This window comes from Anas platyrhynchos, chromosome 5, assembly GCF_047663525.1.
Source record: "Anas platyrhynchos isolate ZD024472 breed Pekin duck chromosome 5, IASCAAS_PekinDuck_T2T, whole genome shotgun sequence".
NCBI lineage: Eukaryota > Metazoa > Chordata > Aves > Anseriformes > Anatidae > Anas > Anas platyrhynchos.
The window spans coordinates 14,505,001-14,526,681 of NC_092591.1; the positions used below are offsets into that span (position 1 = coordinate 14,505,001).

General features: G+C 40.3%; 1 long non-coding RNA gene across 1 annotated transcript in view; it reads right to left on the reverse strand.

The window, feature by feature from the left end:
- LOC140002714 (uncharacterized) overlaps positions 1-17,073 on the reverse strand; it is a 46,541-nt gene extending 29,468 nt beyond the window's left edge. Inside the window, exon 1 of the long non-coding RNA XR_011809986.1 lies at positions 16,909-17,073. This is a non-coding gene — a long non-coding RNA (uncharacterized lncRNA). The remainder of the gene's footprint in view (positions 1-16,908) is intronic.
- Positions 17,074-21,681: the final 4,608 nt, after the last annotated feature.

A 21,681-nucleotide genomic window follows, 5' to 3' on the forward strand; every position in this document is an offset into this window, starting at 1 on the left:
TAGAGAAATCCCTACTTCCATACTTTTCATTCGTTGTTGTCTCACCATGCTTTCAATAGGATCAATAAAGGATCATGTAAAAGCAAGCTAAATACCCGAGAGATCTGCCAAGCCTGCCCCCAAGGAGAATGCTCCTCCCTGCCTCCAACTCTCACAATCTGTTTAACTCTCAACACGACAGCGCACCAGAGTAGAACCCTTCAAGGCATCCCAGTACCATCAGTAGGACTGGGGTAGCACATCCAGAACACTGTCAACAGCTTTGCTACCCTCCTTTGACTCAGGGAAGGGCGAATGAAAACTTCAGAGGTGACAGAGAGCTCTGCTTGTCCTTTGTAAATGAGCAGTAGAAGACCTTCTGCACGTCCAATGAGCAGGTCAAAAAGCCAGACTGTGTTGTTAGATGTACAGGAAAGGAAAATGTACATGCGTTTCATTCTTCAAGGACACAGTGTTTTCTGGGAGCTCTCCAGATAACGAGACCAGCAGCTGAGCAACAAAACTGCATCGCAAGGACAGGCTATGCAGGACAGCTCCAACAGTAGCTTTGTTTGTTTAATGTTATATTACTTTGCTTATACACAGATATCACTAGAGGTTCCTTTTTCTTTTGCCAGTTTTTTCACAATTGCAAAGCTCCATCAGTTTTATTAGCTGGCTGTCTCAGCTTCCAGTAAGTCACCGCTGGGAAGATCTATACTAGTTGTGCAGGCAGAGGCACACACTGCTGCTGGGGACACAGGGATCTCTCCCATGTCCCATAAGCAGAGGTACACTTGGCACAGTAAATGACACCAACAGACACTCCTGCTCGCTTCAACTCGCTCTCCAAGAAAATGGATCCCCAGCCTCCCATCACAGCTTCCCCCACAACACGTAAAAGTTTACAGTTGCACGAGCAAGCACAGCTCTTCCTCAGTTGCTGCAGGACCAGTGTCAGGAACCAAATTTAGCTCCTAGGTGTGGACAAGTGCTGCTGTGCCAGGACAGGGTGATAAATGCAGCAAGCCCACTTCTGACACTGTCACTGTCAAGAATTCAGATGTGGGGGGAAAAAAAAGAGACCTACTGTCACTGACAGAAGGGAATGTCATTACATGGAGCCCTCATGGGGCACCACGTGTACCCCTCAGGACTCCCAGGCCAACAATCCCTTAAATAATAAAATTAAGTCCCTTGTAGGGTTTTATCCCCATTTTGACACAGGTGGTTGTGTCCTCTACATGCATCATAAAAACTACTTGATATTAAGGGGAGAGGGAGGAGGGCAGACACTGACAGCACACCAAACTGTTTCTCCATGGAAGGTGGTCACATTGGTGTTACCTGCTATCAAACTAGAAGCTACTTCCAACCACTCCAGTCCAGTGAATGCCAAATACGTGTTCCCCACATCTCCTGAGACATTTCTCTTGGCAGCTGTAGCCAGAGTGTCATAAGATCTGGTTCTTGCCCCATGCCTGCCTTCCTTCCATCTCCAGGAAGCAGAATGGAGATTTTTTCCTTGCTGTATTTTTACTTCTAATTTCCAAAGCCTGGGGAGCACTAGAGGACTCGTGGCATCGCGGCTACAGAAACCCAGATAAATGTTCAGCCGTGCTGAGCCTCGCTGCAGCCAGCGACCACATTTAGTACTTTGCTTGCTCCAACACGCCTAAACTCGCCCCAAAGCTGTCTGTGCCCAAAGCACATGGTGAGAGGAGCAATAGTCAAAAGGCTAATGGGAATATAAATAAACAAAGAAAGGATAGCATCTTGAATACAGTTACAGCTTAAAGAAAGAGGCAGAGCACACTCCCACATGGAGGGCCCTCCACAGAATTGGGATAAGAGCTGAATATGCCGCGGTTTTAAAGTTTCCATACAAATATCTCTAGATGTCATCAGGACTTCTGAAAACTTGTTTTCACCACTGTATACACAGATAAATTGCACTCATTTCCCAAACTGGAGGAGAGCATCAGCTCTCTCTTTCCATATTTAGAGGCCTAGTTACATGCCCCTGTAGGAAGGCTCCCAGGTGTTAACTCATACAGAGTTTAGTGGGAAAAAGAAACTAAGAAAAACACACACCCCACATCACCACCCCATGTGTATCTCTCTCTGTCTGTTCCTGGAGCAGAGGCAGGACTTTTGTCAAGAGTTTCTGACTGCTTGATGCATAATACTAAGCAGCCATAACATTTTTAAATCTTAACTGGGAGTTTTCAGTGTATTACTGCAGTATGCAAAGAACTGAAATCAGACCAGGGGAAGGAGAACAGGAGACCCACAATTACTCCACACCCCAAAACAAATCGGGCAGCTACTTAAGAATTCAGCCATCGTTTAATAAAACCAGCCTGCTTTCTGTTCAGCATATGCCAAACGGTTTACTGTCATTTTCAGGAGATTTTTTTTTTTTTTTTTGCCAGTTCACAACTGCCTTCTATTGTCAGTGCTGTGAATAGCCAACAACGATTTAAAGTAGTGGGCTCCTATCAGCATTGTTCTCTTGTTCAGAAGCACAGAGAACAAGAATACATCTATGTTTTCCATACAGTGTGGAAAAATGTAATTCTCTGTTTAGTGTCATATCAACAACTCTTGTCCCAATTCACTGCCATGGGCAATGAATGACAGACTGAGCTGTCCATTCTGACAATGTGACCAAGATATCTGTGGTCGAGCCTGCTATATATCATTTTTCCCCTCCCCAAAAAATGTTGCTGGAGAAATCTCCTATTTTGATTCCTTTATTTGTTCCTTTATCTACATACAAAATACAGATAAAAATGAAATTGAGTTCATTAAACAAGCTGCAAATAATGCCTTGATAGCACAGGAAACGTTACATTCCCTCGCACTGCAGCATGTGCTCTCAATGGAGTACGGATTTCTTTATAATACTAATAAAAAATAGCTGTAGTCCCCTTCTTTCAACAAAGGCTTCCCCCCACCCAAGCAATTCTGCAGAATATATCTTATTCTCCGGTATAAAAAGGAGCCTTTTCCTCCTTTATAGGTAGCAGGCACATCACAGTTAACAATATGTAGCTGAAGGGCGATTAACTCCTGGTACCATAGGCCTGGAACTGGCAATAAAGAGGTAGCTTGGAGCTGTGCACTGAAAACAGCATTTATTCAAGGGAAGGGGAGAAATGAAACAAAACTTTGACAATGTTAGAAAAGAGGAAGAAAAAATAGGTTAAGGCAGCTATAGCACAGCAATGATTTACATGCCGTTAACGTGCATTGGCTGCATGTTGCGTTCAGGACAATATTTAAATAAAAGCCTTGTCAGCCTACGTATTAACACACTGAATTTATGTTGCCTGCAAGCTAAAGAGCAGCTTCTTACTTTAAGATATACAGGTATCATAATGTGTCAAGAGCATTTTTGGTGGAATATTCTACCTTAAGAATAGCTTGCTGGGTTTGTTCCTGTTTATTTTTGTTTTGCCATTGATTTTTGAGTGTTTTCATTTGCTCTTAAGTTCTTGATGTTGCCAGTAATTTGTTCTTTCTATCACTTTGGATTTAAAACCTCCCCCATAGAGGGAGGAAAAAAAAAAAAAAAAAGATAAAGGAAAGTGGAGGTTTCAGCAGAGCAGGGAACTGGTGTTCATGGAGTAGGGGGTATTAGTGCTGCAGTCTTGTTGAGGCACAAGAGTTTTCCTATCATGCAATGGTTAACTTCATATGAGCCCTGGGCAGGTGCTGGGGAGAACAGAGACAACAGTGTCTCTGTCTCTGAACAGGTCTTTTGACACTCTGCCAGCATCAGTGTCATCTCTGTGTTGATCTTCCTTTGCTTCTTACATGGCCCTCCCAAAACTATCTGAGCTGCCAGGTAATGTTGGTCATAGGGGGATCCTAGCAGCTGGCTGTTTTGTGACAAATGACACAGAATCAACAATAGTACATGACCTTTATGGATTCTGGCTGTCTCTTAGAAGTATGTGAAATATTCACAACGAAATACAAAACCTACTTGAAATTCAAGTTGCTCCTCAGACAATTACTGTGGAACCAAAACACCTAACTGCCCTGTATTGGTAAGATATTTATATTTCTAGTGTCCCCATAAAGTTCTCTGCCTTGTGCATCATTACAGAAAATAACAAGTCAGAGCTATTTCAAGCATAAGGCCTACCCTAGTTGACTGCCTGAAGTACAGGTGAATGACAGTGAAAAAATAATCCCACTGGTAGCAATATGATCTGGAGGCACAGCCTTGAAGCTGAGGTGTGAAACCCTCCAGATTCAGCCAAAATAAGCCACTCTAGTGGAAGAAAAAAAAAAAAAAAAAAAAAAGCATAGGATTCAGGCATTAGTTTAGAAAAGCAACAACAGCATTCGCTACAAACTTCTGAACAAAGCACACTGAATCAACAATATAAGTAAATCATAACATCCTCTCCTGCCTCCCAGAGCAAAAACGCTAATCATGTTAGGTCCCTCTGAACATCTGTCATCTTCCACAGTGTACGGAAAAGGGTGAGTTTTAGATCAACAGCCTCAAAATCTGTCAGATCAAGTATAAGGAAGTCAGTGTCTTCTTTCATATGTCATGTCCCCTTCCAATTTAATTGAGGGCTGGCTTCCCTGCCCAAATTCCTTAGACTATCATTTAGCATCACACTCAGAGAATAAAGCTCCGGGCACTAAAAGGCTGTTGTAGAGAAATTAACAATCCCCCTGGGTTTAAGGCCTCCCCACGCACCTTAATACATCTGGCAGGATAACATGGAAGATGACAATAGAGCTGAAGTTCCATATTGGGGATTTATAATTCAGTGAGACCATATCCTAGCTTATATAACTTGATAAAATAACACTACAGAAAGTGGAGATTATTGTCCAGAGAGAGGTGGATTTTTTTTTTATTATTATTATTATTATTATTAATTTAAAGACATAATAAGCAGCGTGAAAAAGAAAAAATAAAAACTGTAATGGATAGTTGCAAGTACAAACACTTTCATCATCTCTGATGGCTGGGAGGTGACTTGGACTGCAGTCCGGGTGTTCCACCTACTCTCTCATTTCCCCTTCTTCCAGGGATTAGTAAAATATCAGAGACTACACCCTTGCCTTCATCACCAAAAAAATTTCATCACAATACAATTAACACACTTCTGCAAAACTTTCCCAGAGATCTGAGATGGTTATCTTATTTAATACACTATCTAAGCAAGCTCAACACCATAGCCAGTATCTATTCTGCTTTCAATAACCATTTTGCTGCTTTGCTTCCAAAAGGATTTTGCAGAGGGAATAAGAAATACATACTTTTTTTTTTCTAAAATACCTTGCTCTCCTTCACATAACCTATGTTAATATTGGCCTGTAAGCTGCAGTGCAGGCCTGAGAGCACTTTGAATACTCTTGTCTTCTCATCACAGTGCTGAAATATCAGCAGCTCCCGCAATCACAAACATTTACCCCCTCAACCACTATAAGGGCTTTCATCCCAAATGAGGTTCAGTCTATATGACACTGGCTACTAGGTGCTTGAACAAAGGTTAAAACCTTGTGCTAGAATGGCAATCTTTTCTGCAACAGAAAGCACTGACCTCTGAGGTTAAAACTTATATTGTTTAATTCCTTTCTAATTGTATTATTTTCTTTCTTTATAAAAGAGGGATTGTTTTACCATGTGCAGAATGCCAAGAACTTACCATAGCTGATCAGGTGCTACCCACAGGCCTCTGTTTTTCCTACTATAAAAGGGAAAACAGTCCACCACATTTACTTTCATTTTTTCCTCCACCAATTCCACAAAGTTTAAAGAACAACAAACAAACAAACAAACAAACAAAAAAAAAAAAAAAAAAACAAGACAAAAACACCCACACTACACATTACTGGTGAAATACATGCAACTGCTTGAGAGTTCCTCACACCATCAGAAAGTGTATTCTTAAAATGTATTCTTACTGTATTCTCAGTAAGTTTGCAGATGACACCAAGCTAGGTGCGTGTGTCGATCTGCTCGAGGGTAGGAAGGCTCTGCAGGAGGATCTGGATAGGCTGCACCGATGGGCTGAGGTCAACTGTATGAAGTTCAACAAGGCCAAGTGCTGGGTCCTGCACCTGGGGCGCAATAACCCCAAGCAGAACTACAGGCTGGGAGAGGAATGGTTGGAGAGCTGCCAGGCAGAGAAGGACCTGGGAGTGATGGTGGACAGTCGGCTGAATATGAGCCAGCAGTGTGCTCAGGTGGCCAAGAAGGCCAACGGCATCCTGGCTTGTATCAGAAACACTGTGACCAGCAGGGCTAGGGAGGTGATCGTCCCCCTGTACTCGGCTCTGGTGAGGCCGCACCTCGAGTACTGTGTTCAGTTTTGGGCCCCTCGCTACAAGAAGGACATCGAGGTGCTTGAGCGGGTCCAAAGAAGGGCGACGAAGCTGGTGAGGGGCCTGGAGAGCAAGTCCTATGAGGAGCGGCTGAAGGAGCTGGGCCTGTTCAGCCTAGAGAAGAGGAGGCTCAGGGGTGACCTTATTGCTCTGTATAAGTACATTAAAGGAGGCTGTAGAGAGGTGGGGGTTGGCCTGTTCTCCCATGTGCCTGGTGACAGGACGAGGGGGAATGGGCTAAAGTTACACCAGGGGAGTTTTAGGTTAGATGTTAGGAAGAATTTCTTTACTGAAAGGGTTGTTAGGCACTGGAACGGGCTGCCCAGGGAGGTGGTGGAGTCACCATCCCTGGAAGTCTTCAAAAGACGTTTAGATGTAGAGCTTAGGGATATGGTTTAGTGGGTACTGTTAGTGTTAGGTTAGAGGTTGGACTCGATGATCTTGAGGTCTCTTCCAACCTAGAAATTCTGTGTGATTCTGTAAAAGAACAGAGTACAGGTTACAGGTTCAAAGTATACAAGAAATAGTTCAGACAACATGGCGTGGTGAGACCACATTGTTAAAAAGTTGGTAGCTTAAAAGACTTCAGAAAAGAAGCCCCAAAGCCTGGAAACCCTGCATTACTGCCAGAGATGAGAGGTGCTGAGTACTTAGTTTATCAAGAAGGACAGGACCTGTGGGAACGGGGTTAAGCTGAGGCAGGGGAAGTTTAGGCTTGACATCAGGAGGGGGTTCTTCACAGAGAGAGTGGTTGCACACTGGAACAGGCTCCCCAGGGAAGTGGTCACTGCACCGAGCCTGACTGAATTTAAGAAGAGATTGGACTGTGCACTTAGTCACAGTCTGAACTTTTGGGTAGACCTGTGCGGTGTCAAGAGTTGGACTTGATGATCCTTAAGGGTCCCTTCCAACTCAGGATATTCTATGATTCTATGATTCTATGATAATAGCGAGCTTCGGTCAGAGTGTGGTTATGTAAATAGGAAAGACTGCTGATAGTGAAAGAACCCTACATCTTTCACTATAATATATATATATGCTATATATATAGCATATATGTGTATACATATATATATAGAGAGAAAGAGAGAGAGAGAGAGAGAGAGAAAGAGAGAGAACATATAGATATATATCAGATCCTGTGCAGAACCTGTGGCTAGATGGATAAATTCAAAGTCAAAATAACATTTTGAAAGCAATTAAATTTTGAGACATCTTGCCACAGGGCAGGGAGATTCTCTCATTGCCTATAATCCTTAAATCAAGATTATCCAGCCAGCTTTGCTAAAAGATACTCCTTGACTCAGGAATCACCCAAGGAAGTTCTGTGACCACTGCTGCCTATATGTGAGGTTAGATTAAGTTGTCACAACAGCCCCTCAGAGCCTTACATTCTTTAAGAAGTTCAGAATTATCACAGAAACCTTTTTACTGTTGTTTTTTGTTCCCCACCTCAAACAATGCATGTGAGAGAACAACACAACATGCTGTTCTGAGAGTTGCCAAAAACTATTGTCAGGTCACAAAATCTATGAAAAGGGGTGAGGTCAGTATGAGTTTGTGTAGATAAGGAGACCTCTAGAGTAAAACACAAGAGTTAAGGAAACTATTTTCAGGCAAAGATGCAAGAGCATATGACATTAGTACACAAACACAAAGTCCACACTGATTATAATGTGATCTGATTTAAAATATTCCTTGAGGCGAGGTTTTAATAATACTTAAAATGGCTTGACAGCTCCCTGTCATGGTATGTCCATGTTAGTAAGTTGTAAAACAACTGCCTCGCTCATAAAACAATCCAATGGAAAAACACATGGTGGACAAAACCAAGGACAATGGCAGAAATCAGTGCTGAGCCTCAGTTTATTTATGCATTGAGATGGACCTTGTAAGAACCACCATTAGCTTTGATGGTCACATCTTCAAGCTACTCATCCTCACCCTGCTGAAACACGAAGAAATAAATACCATGCAAATGGAGGCTAGGCATGGAGGCAACACAGAGGAACATCACTAGAACAAATTTCCCAAGTTGCTCTCGGAGCCGAACACCAGAGCTGCAGTAAGTGAGAGACAAGATGATGATCCGTGAAAACCTTCTGTCGTAGTGTCAGGCGAATGCCATGGGATCATTTCATGCCTGCATTCCAGCCGGTGTTCAGGATTTTCCCCACCCTTCTCTAAAGCAAATTCAGGGTTCTAAGATTAACTTGACATTCTCCTTGCTGATATATTATTTATGCTCCCTTATCTGATCTTATTTTGCTACTAATCCCCTACAGTTTCTCTTCCTGGAACTTCATCATAGTCATGGATTGATTTTTTTGTCTTCTGCAATTCACTTCTCCATTCTTCTGTTGATTCTGTTGTTTCACACACTTCTCATCTCATTACTATACTTCCCAGTCTTCAGTTTTCCTGCTTGTGCTTGAGCTTTGCATTGTACTTAAAACTGATTTTGCTTTCATCATCTTTTCTTAGGACCATTGCAATGTTCTCTAAATCTTTGTACTTTTCCAGCTTGATGTTTTCAAAAAATCTGACATTAGGCAGTCTTGTATTTTCCTTTTCAAACTGGCCTAGCTTCATAAGATTTTATTAAACACAGCCTAGCCAGTCAGAACAAAAGCATGACCTTGCTCCTTCTGTTATCTCTGCTAGTTGCTTGTTCATCTGAATATAAGAATGTACATAATTCACTGTATTAGTAGCCCATCGATCTGTTTCTTTTCTAAACTTTCTCTAACATCTATTCTGATGGGTTGGTGTAATGCTTGAGATCCTGTAATGGGCTTGGCCTCAGAGTTTTCCTTGAAGGTGCGATATTTAGCATTGGTGCCTGCTCTTGTTCACAAAGTGTTTTATAAAACAGAATCTAAAAAGCATCCATGGACCTTATGTATTATCCCATTTTGAAATGCACAGACTGCAGTATCACATTGATTGACCTCATGACAGTTTGAATGAGTCCTCCGTACTACTATTCAGGGAGAATCCCCTGAATTGCCAAAAACAGATGAAGAATCATTTAAGGATTCGCAGTGAACAGAGCATGTAATTGTCCCCCTCATATTACTGTTCAAGTTTTGTCTTTTGTCTTGAAACTTGGAGCAAGTTTCAAGTACCATTGTCCTTGATGCTCCACAGAGATACAGCACGCGACTCCCTCGTGTGATTGAAGGAGAACTGGAAGCCAGTAGAAATCTAAGCCCTTTTGAAATTCTGTCCTAAATAAACAAGAGAACTCCTGAGTGCTTTGCTGACTGCAGAACAATACCCCCTCAGCGCAGTACAATGTCTCAAGCTCTGGGATGCTTCTTTCCTTCCCACTTCCCAGGATGTTACAGAGCACAGTGTTGGGTACCGGTGAGAACCAGGGGGAATAGGAGTGGCCTGTAGTACTCATATGGCCAGTGACTGCCAGTAACAATACCAGAGAAAAGAGAACTGAGATGATAAAAGCTTAGCTTAGGAAGAAAAACTTTCTGCACATAGAACAGGCAAACTACTAACTTTTAAAGGTCAACAACAAAAAAAATTACAATAAAGGGATAAAACTAGGAAGATGGATGCAAGTCTTCAGTAACAAGTGGACTGGCATGACCCTGGCAACACTGAGCTCCCTACAGTAGCTCTCCCTCCATCATCTTGAATATCACTTATTTTAATAATGCATCTCCTGATGAGAGTAAAGCTAATGTAGCATGAAGACAAGGATGGAATAGAAGGCATCTTATTTGTCAATACCCTGTCACTGTCACCCTGCTTTGGTAGCTGGATGCAATATGAATGGCAGCCTGATTTGCAGAAGCACCATGCACCAGCATGTCACTTCATTTTCATCAGGAAGTGCAGGATATCTGAACTACTGAAAATAAGATTACTTTTTTCCCCTTCCCAAACTTGTACATTTGTGGTGAATAACTTGATCCATTTGAGACAAGCTTAAGAACATACTAGAATGAAAGGTTTAAAAGTTTATGTATTAATGTGTCCAATTCTCATGATTCTATCATTACACTCATATTGTTGAGTGCAGCTCGTGCTAGTACCTCCTCTTCTTTCCTTTTTTTTTTTTTTTTTTTTTTTTTTTTTTTGAAGTAAAACCTCCCCAGTTGCAAAGAAGAGTTAGAAAATAGAGACTTCCCGTAGAGCTCAAACAAAAGACAACAGATAGGACAATATTTTGCTTCATGTCTTGAGAGAAAAGGGATTTGATTCATGATTTTTGAAAAATCTGAGGTCAGGAACAATTTGCAGATCGTTTTTACTAAACCATAAAGTAATAATAATGATCTTAGACAAAAGTTATCCTGTTGCTGCTACTGAAGAGAGATTTACCTCTATTACCCAGGGATTACCAATTTAATAGTCTTTAATAACCTGCAATTGTCAGACAACCATGTTGTATTCCATCACTTCAACAACAGCACAAAAGTGCCAAAACCATTTGCATTTTTCAGTCAGTGAAATAGATGGCAAGACCAGAAGGAGCTTTATCTCACAGTAGCTCTGGTGCTTTACAATTGTCTTAAATATTTCAACAAAGAGATACCTCAGTATATTTCCCTGGCTACCAATGAGTTTCCAAAGGTCAATAACTTCAGTTTCAAACACAGAGTGATCTCTAAAGCTCTTCTTGCAGTTGAGAGATTAAGGCAGACTCTTATAAACATATTTATGAAATAAGAGCAAGGGACTTCAGCCTGGCAGTTTGGAATGTAACACCATTCTGTATCTATATTATTTTCAGGATTAGAAACCATTAATTCCTAAAATTGTGCTGTGGAGCATAAGTGGCAACAGCTGCAGCTATCTGTTTGCTGTCTTTCCACATGGGCTATTTTCTGTGCAAGATATGCATGAAGAACATGAATAAATGGGGTGCTACCTCTTTAGACAGGTCTTGGCAAAATAAAATAAAAAACTAAAAAGCATGAACCATGCTTGCCTTAAAACGATGAACTTAGGTGTTAATAAAAATGGCATCTTAAGGCAAGTCCTTACACACTTCCTGTTTCTGTAATCCATTCTTCTCGCATGCACAAACTAATAAAATGCCTCTTCTTATTATGTCACTACTGTACATGAAACATTTCATGCATAAAATATTAATCCCAGACACAGGTCTCTGAGAGAATGATTGTACTGGCTAAAGGAAGAGACAGAGGTTTCTGAATATAGCTCCAATAACGCTTTTCAATCCCAAAGTAAAACTGCAACTATATTCAAGCCACTGGCTTTTCTGCGACACAAGTCTTGTATGGTTTAAAGATGTGGACAAACTGACCTAGAGAATCAGATAGATCATGTGTCCCATTTACATTTGGTCTATAGAGACAAAAGTAAGAACTTGGTTCTGGGTTTTCTTTGTCCTCTACTTTTGACAAAACTTAACTTTTTAAAAGAACTTATTTCTAGGCAAATCTGGGGAAAGTAACAGTTTTGACTCCTCCCTGCAAGGAAGAAAAAAAAATAAATAAATTAAATGAACCTAACCTCTAAACCTTTGTAAGAGTTTTATTGTTGCGAATTGTCACTGTGTATCTCACAAGTTAAGAATACCACAATGTTAGTAAGCCACTTCATTACATATTTGAGGGAGTATCTCAATACAGATATTTTAATTAGGAGAGTAAGGCGTGTCTGATCTTCCATTCCTTCTCACTAGCATTACGGACTGCATGTGAACTGTACCCCATGCCAGCACCCCGCTGCCCCTTCTGTATCAATCAGGAGCCTGACAGGTGCATGCTACTTTTCTCCCATGGTCCTAATTTCTTTGACAACTTTACAATAAACAAAGTGAATATATATATATATATATATATATATATATATATATATATATATTATTTTTCCTGCCATAATTTCCTGACAGAACTAGCTGACATTTAACAGCAATGGGATAATTCCAGCTCCTTCAGTTTAGTCCTACACTCAGATCTACAGTTTGCGAAAGAATTCATGAAAGTCTTCTGCCTTCCACAGCAAGACCGTCCTCCAGAATTAGTTATGTAGAGCTTTATCCAGACCACTTCTAAATGTCTTCCCTACTGGAACCTCATTTTCTTTTCTCACAAGACTATTTTACAGTTTAAGGGGCTTGAAAACTCATATAAAGAAGGGTTTTCAAAGAAGTAGTCCATCTGCTGCCAGTGGGATAGCTCACTTGAGTAAAGGGTTGTAGCATTAAGCATAATCGAGTTCAACACCAGAAGACATTTTTCAATAGGTATAACTTTGCTAACCTGCAATCATTCCTGATAATCCCTCTTTGGAGTATGCCAGGCAATTTTTCCTCTTTTCTCATTGCCTACAGTCTCCAAATCCTTCTGGATATTTATTTTACTCTTTCTTCTTTAGGACTGATTCTCTCCATCTTCCCCTTTCCATCTCTATTATTCTCTGTCTATTGACCTCGGAGGTGATACACTACAGTCCCAGGATGGTTTGTGGTGTAGTGGTTGTGGTCTCACCCTCTGGACTGTGAAGTGGTGCTTTGCACACACAGGCCACAAAAGACCACATAATAAATAGAAATTAAAGGCTGCTCTGCAATACAAATAAACTTACATTGAGAAGAGGCATGTGCTGCTGCTGGAATAGAAACGACCACTTGTGCATGTGATTTCTTCAGTATTGGGTGGGAACAATGTCCAATTATAGGCTTTTCTTACAAAATAAATTAGAACTTCAATGGGGATATCAACTAATTATCTCCTAGGAAAAGGGCTTTAATTTGATGTTAATAGGGCTAAAGGAATATTTACCTCTGTCATTTATATATGAAATGGTGCTATAAGCCCTTCAGTATCAAAACGCTGAAAGTGCTTAAATAGTAGTCACGGTCCCATACAGTAACCTTGCTACCTTTTCCCACTTGGAATGATATACGGAAAATTGCCAAAGCTGCACCGCAGGATTAATTACAGACTCGTCATGAAATTCTAAAACCACAATACTTAGGCAGCTAAGCAAGAGCAGCTCTCTAATAGATTTAATCAACTGCTGGGTAAACGCTCAGACTGTGGTAAGAGATGTGACGTAAAAAGAGAGATCAATGAATGTGAATAGACTACAGTGCCATTCACCAGGCTTTTTTCTTGACCATGTGTTTTTTCAACAATATTCTAAACAGTGTTCAAACAATTGAAAATTAAATATTAAAAATTAAAAATATATATTTTGAAGTGATAGAGGTAATGCTTACTTAATATTAAAGACTGAAAGCAAATAGTTTCTGAACCTACTAAAGGTGATCTTCCTTGCCAGGAGGACTCCTGCCAGGAAATATAAAGGTAACTTATCTGAGGGCTTTGTAACTGTGAGATACTATAAATGTCATTTCCTACTGTTGGCAACAGGATACCAGTTAGCTCTCAGAACAGGGAATGCCCTTTCCTAAATTTGTTTTAATATCTAAGGCTATTACTTTGGGTTCTCGCATAGTACATTATTTTACAGCAAACACAACAAGTGCACTAGGACAGCCAAGCTCTCTTATATCCAATTAAAAATAAATAGCACCTGAACAAACTGGCTGTCAATTAGCAAGTAGTTGGTTGCTTTAATAATCACATCACAGAAAGGGTATCCACGGAAATTCAATCAATCCAAAATGAGCCGTATCCCAAAGGCCAGGCAGATACAGACAGAAGAGTTCTGGAGCACGGGAAGGGTATTTTTTCCCCCCTCTCAACGCCCACTTCCCTCCCTCAAGAAAGGGAGATAGAACCAGGCCATTTTCCCCTCTAACATGCTAAAGCTTTCAAATAGCTCCCAGGCATTTTTAGAAGCAGTTGTACAGTGTTTGCTTGCCACTTCCAATTAAACATGGTACAGCAATCTGATGTCACTGGCATCTACTAATAGGAAGAGTTTATTTAAGAGAGTGTTCAAACTCCAAACAAAGAACTATTCATAGAGGTCTGCATTTTCTGGATAAACACTGAAGCAGTTTATAAAGGCAAGAACACGGAATACAATACAAACCACTACCTCATTTATTTTTGAACTGTCCCAACATTTGGTGAATCCATATAATTCACCACTTCGGGCCAAAATGCCTGACTTGTGGGGTTCTGTAAAATTTTAGCTTTTTGCATCTCCTTAGAAGCATAGGTAAATGCAGAAAGAAAAACTGTTTAAAAAACTAACTTAAACCTAATATGATGGAAAACTGTTAGAAGTTTTTGAGCCTACAGTAGGTTAAAGCACCACTGCATTTGTCCAAGTTCCTTGGATAAATAGAAGTTTTTCTGGTTAGCCACTCTCTCAATTAAAAGCTGTGTTTTTGACTGCTTCTGTATGCAAAGGACCGAGAAGAACAAAAGCTGACAAAATACCTTTTTCTTGGGCCTCTCAGAATGAGACAAAATGATGGAATTAGCAGCTGCAAGATGGTAAAAGAGCAGAAGTGGGTAAGAGAGAGGACAGCGAGAAATTCAAGGGCTGATTGAGAACCTAGAAGGGAAGGAGACAAGTGGTAGAAAGGGAATGGAAAGGCTTGATAACTAGAAACGAGCAATTAGGGAAAAGGGTTCTCAAAAGTCTGTTTTTTAAACCAAGAATGCAATTAACTCTATCCATGAGAGATTTGACCTCCAGTTCCATATAAACACGTTAAGTACCTTCAGATAGTCATCGGACTCAAGTACAGATACTTCAACAGAGTTGTTACTTTAACTAGGTATTCATCACGTCTATCCACAAAGTTTGGCCCCAGTACCACATGCCTTAATCTATTGCAAGTCAAAGCAGTGCAGTCCAAAGTACTCCAGGATTAACTGAACAGCAACATTATGAAGACCAAATGGCAAAGCAGATCTCAAAGATCTCTTGATCTTTTGGTTACCACACCTGAGCTCAGCCCCAAATAAAGGGCCTGATGATCTCCTGCCTTTTCCAAATAGCACATCCAATAATTTAAAGAATTGCAGACCAAAAATTACTTTCAATATTGCACATGCACAAGGAATATAAAATATTTGCATGAAAAGAAGCGATAAAATAAAGTCTAGTAATCTCATTTATATAAAAAGGGATGAAATACTACTCTCAGCTGTACTCAGAAGACATAGGATTATCTTGACAACAAAGTTGCATCTCCCCATGTACACCATTTGTTTACTTTTTTATAAATAACTCAGACTAAAAGGGGGGGAAATCAATCTCACTTTTATTGATTGTGCCTGCTTCTAATTGGGTTCCCTGCCTGTTTTTCACACATGAAGATACAGCAATGTTTGAGCAACAAACAATGCAGAGAAATGCTGCTTCTTTAAAATTAAGATTCCCTCAGACTTTTTTTTTTTTTTTTTTTTTTTTTAATGTCATGAAAGCTTTTCTATTGCTGCCAGGCTTTATACATCGTTGATTTACAAAACCTCAGTTTTGATATTAGATTGACTTGACAGTGTCTCACATAATGAGTAAAATTTAAAAGGCAACAATAAATTATACTCCTGGCATGCAGACCCAAGCTTGACTAGAACATGGGAGGAGATAGGTGCCTTCTTTTCACATGCTTGTGGCCTCTTGGGGTGTTCCACACATGGTTCTACTCAAAAGTGCCAGCCTATGCAAACTGCTCAACTGCATGCAGCTGCTGTCTTTTAGAACTTTTAGATCTAGCGAGGACCAGAAAACAGCTCACTTTTGGTCTTGGATCCAGAGTTAGGCCTGAAGTATTCTTTCTGGGCACCGGACAAGTCATTTAATTTAGGAAAGTGATCCAATCTGATGAAAGGCTACAGGAGACAACAGAAAGCCAGAATCCAAGAACACATCTACAAAGTGTTTATCTGGAATCTCTTTTTCTTTTTTTTTTTTTAAAAAAAAAATAAATCTCAAAGCTGTGGCCTCAGCCTCTTTCAGATAAAACTAATTTCCTAGCAATTTGCTTCCCCTTAAGACACTCAAGAATTGTTTTTCGTTTTTTTCCTCAATTCTTTCATCACTATTTCCAACTCCTAAATTTTAAATATCAATTTATTCTAGTATTTCCCCAAATACATTATTAAGGACTAAAGAATGACAACAAAAGATAAGTTATGTAAGCCTAGACAAAGAGATTTCTATGTATGATGGGACTACACAGGCTCAGAAGAAAAAAAAAAAAAAAAAAAAAAAGAGAAAGAAAACCAAGAAAAATTAGGTACTAAAAAGACTTACAACAGCTTCTCCAAAGGCATTCATGGACAATACAATACAACATATGTGTGCTGCAAGTCCACAAGGAGCTACCTACTCCATTGCATAAAATACAGTTGTCCTAGGAGTATGGCCTAACCCTGTTGTGCCTCCATGGGACAACATTCCTGAGGTTCCTGCTGCTTCTGTACACATCCAGAACAAGCTCAGAAACACCGGGAACACCCCCACACTTTACAGCTGTATGGTCAGAAAATCAGAACTCTAATTGTGACTGATACTTTCTGCCATTCCCTATATGCAAGTATGCATTAATTTTTTATTTATTTATTTATTTTAATATTACCTCGACTAATAGGCATACATTTTTCCATGGCAGAAACAGAAAGCCAAGATCCAGCTCCTTACCTTGATTATAGCTTTCACAATACTTTGTCCACATCCATGTCCAGTTAATCCATACTCTAACTCTGAATTAGGCAAGAAGCTGAAACATAGTTAAAGCTAATTTTTCCTTCTTTCTACCAAATCCCTACAGCAAGCCCACACAGCCCTGAGCACTAGCATCACACAAAATGAAGCTCAGCTGTGAGCCCAATGTATGGCACTGACTGGGTCATCACACACCCGAACTGGAGCTGCAGTGTGAATCAGAGCAGCTGCAGTTCAGTGGTGAAATAATTGAAAATATAAAAATGAAACAGTTAGCCTCTTGAAAAAAAAAAAAAAAAAAAAAAAAGTTTCTGAATGTTTTATATTACAAAAGCTTTTGTATTTTTGTCTTTATCCTGTTGTGTATTTTCTGAGATGGAAACTCAGTTTTTCATCAGCTTTGATTCCTAGATACTTCCTTACAATGAACAAACTCAACAAAATTAAGCTCAAACAGAGAATATTTTGCATTAAAATGTCTTGTCTCTATCAGCTGCATCAGAATGCTTGCCCCAGTTTTTTCTTTGAGTTTGTGTTACTTCTTTTTTGGATAATTCTCAATCTTCCTTCTCTCCAAAGATTAACACATCTCCTGTGAAATGATAGTATCCCAAAGGAGACAATTTAATTACCTGCAATTCTGCTTTCTTTGAGATTTCATTACACAAACTCCTCTTTTTCACTCACAGCTTCTCCAAACTTGGACAGAAATGTTTAAGCACATAGTTTTAGTTCTGTTGTTTTGATTCTAGAACTGATTTGGGGGAAGGAAGGTGTCTGTTCAGCTGCCTTTGTTTTAGCATTAATTGTAGATAATCTACAATGTGAAAAACTCTCATAATTTATCACAGTTTCTGCCTGTGGCATTTCACTTTAGCCCAAGGATAAATCTTTCTAACTCTGGCAAATGTCAGGAATGCTCCTGTGATACAGGTGATCCTCCAATAATAAAAATCAACAGCTAAAAGCAGACTTTATTGTAGATATTCATTATAATACTTACAGCCAGTTATAAATTTTCATCTCATTCCTATTTAACAAAGGCTATATATTACTGTCCTCTATATCACTGTGACCAAAACCAGAAGAACATCTTGAATTATGATATGCTATATACATAATCATTTTTACAGTAAAGCTAAATGCGGAAGTTAGCATATTGAAATCATATGTAAAACAGTCAAGTGGGTGCTAATATTTTTATATCATGACAAGGATTTGTACCACAGCAAAGACAAAAGAAAGTTAAGGTCTTTAATCATACTTAGGTCATTAAATATCAGAATGCAGCCGTCAATGAACTAAACATCTGTAAAACTGCCCCAGTGGTCTGTAACATATCTCACCCATGCCAGAATCGGAGCCATTGTCCTGACAGTCTCCTGACAGACACCTACAGCATGGTCTTTTCAGTTCCCCAGGTCACTCAAGGTGATTTTGTTGAAGTATAGACAGTTTTCCAAAGTATAAACTTTGTCTCTTGTCTGGACAATGCTGAACAAAGCTTCTGCACACAAGAACATTACGAGATCATATAGCATACACGTATGCAATGTTGGACTAATTAACTCAGGAAATGAATACTTCTCACCTTCCATGTATCTCAGTGCATTTCTCTTTATTTTTTGCTACTCTTTTTGCTGGGCAAAGATGTAATTAATTTAGAGTTTCCTGAAAATCACATTAGAATAGCTGAACTAACATGTTTCTTTGAGTTTTCTGCCCTCTACAAGCAAACAAAAAGGATCCAAAGCTTTCCACGAAAAAGAGCGAGCCATTCCCAAATGTGTTTCACAGGACAATCACCAATCATGTTAAGCACTGTCCTGAAACCCAAGCAGGAATTACGTGTTATTTTGTTTCCGATTTTACGTTCCTTATAAAACACTGCCTTTGTCTCAGCATCAATGAAACTGTTATTTACAGTTGCAGCTCTGTTGATTTCTCTCATGGCAATGTCAAACAGTTTATATACGAGAGGAGTAGCTGAGCCCACTACTTTGTCACCAATGTGCACTTTTTCAAGAACAGAGACTGCTAAAACAAAGCTTTGCATAGAAAAGCTTTCTTTGATTTTTGTCATCTTTGAGCCAGTGCTTAACCATCATCACATTTTTAGATGTGTCACTGGATACTTCTGAAGAAAGGAAATCAACTGCGTTCCCCCCGTTGTTGTGTGTGCAATGTGTTGACTCCAGTCTGGAAAACCACACTGCCAGAACAACTCCAAAGGGAGTATGCAAATCCTTTTTAGTAACACTATTCACCATGAAACATCAAAACACTATCAGGATACATCTGGGAGATGAACAATAATTTTGTTCTGGTCAGGCTAATCTCTCGTCTTTAGTATAAAATCACAGCTACACAAGTGAGATGAGAAATAGAGTACGTAACAAGCAAAATGCTTGAACTTGAATGAAGACTTTCAGAAATGTCCACATTCTGCCACTGAAATCACCATTAACAGACACACAGATTGCAGGAAAATTTGTTCTTTTTCCCATAATGTTATATATCAGACAGCCAAAGTTTATATCAATGTTAATTTTAGAAGCACGGCTTCTACACTTACTCTTTCAAAGGAAAAGGAAAAAAAAAAAAAAAAGGAAAAAAAAAAAAGGCACAAGAAGGACACTGAATTCAGAAATCTTCCAAATTCCGGAGTTATATCAAAAATTAGAGAAACTGATAATTCCATAAAGGGATCTATTTTTCGTTGTGATCAAATATATTATGGAAATGTACTTTAAAATGGAGTAGGGTTAAAATTTGAAATGTACTTAAGGATGTCAAATAACTTAACTTGCAAATGAAGATCCATGATCATTGCACAAAGCACATTGAATCTTGTGAGAATTCAGCCACAAGATTTACTTCTTCGCACATCTGTTTAAGCATGTTTCCAGGTTTGGTTTATCTTTTTCTCTGAGCTATGAGTCTGATGTATGAAGTATATACGGACACAAAGTACAGATTCACTTCCCTCACCAGAACAGACCTCTTAGCATGGCATCAAGGAAGTCACCTGTTCTAAAACCGGCCAGTGACTCATGTGGCATTTCTTGAGTGTAACTTTCAGAAAACATTCATTTCATTCAGAAATACAGGTGAGGTCTCTAGCATCTGGGAGGGAGACCAGAGGGCAGCTCCTACAGAAGAGGGAAGGAAGAAAGTCCTGGGTGCCTCAAGCCAGGCCCTCCAAACCCAGCAGCTGTTCTGATGCCTTCAATCTCCTTCCCATTTTCCTCCCCATTCTCCTCAATCTATAAAATGGAGACAAGAACATTTCTCTCCTGCCCAGGGACTGTGTGGATAAATACATTTATGTTTGTGAGGCACTTAGATAAGATAGCTAAGGGAGCTATGTAAGTTGATAGATTCCTTGATCTTAAGGAACTGTACTCTTGAAAGAAACAGCTTGACTGAGTTATAAATGTCCATATTATTCACAATATGAAACTGCCAAAAGATAAAAAACATTCTAATGATATTTGAGAGCAGGAACTCCCCTTCCCCCCCATACTTTGAGGACTCTGTCCCTTTGGAGATGGTATGCCTTTCAGTGAGGAGGATTCCCTATTGTTTTCTTCCCTATTCTTTATAATGTAAATGTAACCTCATTTATTTATTTATTTTGTCTCCCAGGCCCCTTTTCATCTGGCAAGACGGCGGGAGAGGGGGGTGGAGGGAAAAGGAGCTGAAGGAGGGGGGCTATTTAATAATGTCCTATTAATCGCAGTGCACTATCAGCAGGCTTTAACCCTGTTCCAATTCTTTGATTGCTTTTTAGGGATTAGAGCAAACGTCATTGTTATCCATTGCATTGCAAATGGGTAAATTTGAGTGATATGTACACAAAATATAGATAGGCAGATAGTGCATCGATACATGCGCAGAGTATATACATGCATTTATATAGCTTGTACACACACACACACACACACACACACATATAAATATAAGCTACGTCTCCCTGTATGCCATACGAGAAAAATCAAATCAAGGCACGGAGAAACTGAAAAAAACCTACATGTATCATTCACCTGATTTCAATTGTGACTCCCTTTGAACCTCGGCCAAATCATTTTGTACATTAAAAATTGGTCAGGGATGATAAGATTCCATTTTCATGGTTGGTAATGCAGAACCGGTGAAAGAATACAATTACAGACCCCTGAGTAAACTCTGCGAATGTCAACTTGATGTAAATGATCAAGTGTCGACAAAGGGCTGGCGGGAGGGGGGGCAGGCAGAGATGGAGGGGAAAGAGAGAAGGAGAGGGAGAGGCAGAAAGAGAGGCTTCAACTTCTTCACCCAGTGATGTGCCAGCGCCCTCCCGGGCCCAGCCTTTTGGGACCCGACCTTTCTGTGCCAGCACAGTGCCCAAACCTCTCAGCACTGCCACTGCCGCTGCCCTGGGCCTGCCCCTCCTGGCTGTGACAGTGACCTGCCCCTGCCTCCCGCAGGCCACCGAAAGCAGGCACAAAGAACTGCTGCCAAACAATAGCGTGCCTCCCATAAATCCTGCCGGAGCCCAAAAGCCAGGGTGCATGCACCCAGGGGCTGACAGACCCCGACCCCGCACACAGGGGCTGTGCGACTGCAGGTGTGAGAGCCCCCGGTGTCACCCCCAAGCACCCCCAGCTCCCTCCCCGCCTCAGCCCCGCCGTTGCCCAGGCCCTGAGCAGCCCCACTCACTCCTGTCTGCCTTCCCTGCAAGCACCAAGTCGATGCCATAGCAACTTC